Below are 354 nucleotides of genomic sequence, written 5' to 3'. Positions count from 1 at the left end.
ATGGAGCAAATTACCAACTTTGTATGAAGAATTACAGGTCACAAAAGTTTAAGTAGCATAGCAGTAGCAATCACAGGGTGAAGGAAAAAATTTTGGAGCACTGTACAGGGGGTTTTGGACCTTGTACAGGGGGGTTTGGGATTCTGTACATGGGGGTCAGGGGCTCCAAGACGGAGGGATTTGGGCATGCCCTGTTGTCCTTCTTTCTTCTCCCTGGCATCCATGTTCAGGATGATGTTGGCATTCACAGATTGGTTTAGAGTAGAAAGTCACTGTCTAACATAGATGATAGGTATTGGAATATAATTGTAAACATAGTATATGTCATTTTTAGTATAAAAGATAGCACCAGCC

This window comes from Pyrgilauda ruficollis, unplaced genomic scaffold (genome assembly GCF_017590135.1).
Source record: "Pyrgilauda ruficollis isolate IOZ18807 unplaced genomic scaffold, ASM1759013v1 scaffold380, whole genome shotgun sequence".
Lineage (NCBI taxonomy): Eukaryota > Metazoa > Chordata > Aves > Passeriformes > Passeridae > Pyrgilauda > Pyrgilauda ruficollis.
Note: the sequence above shows the minus strand (reverse complement) of the source record.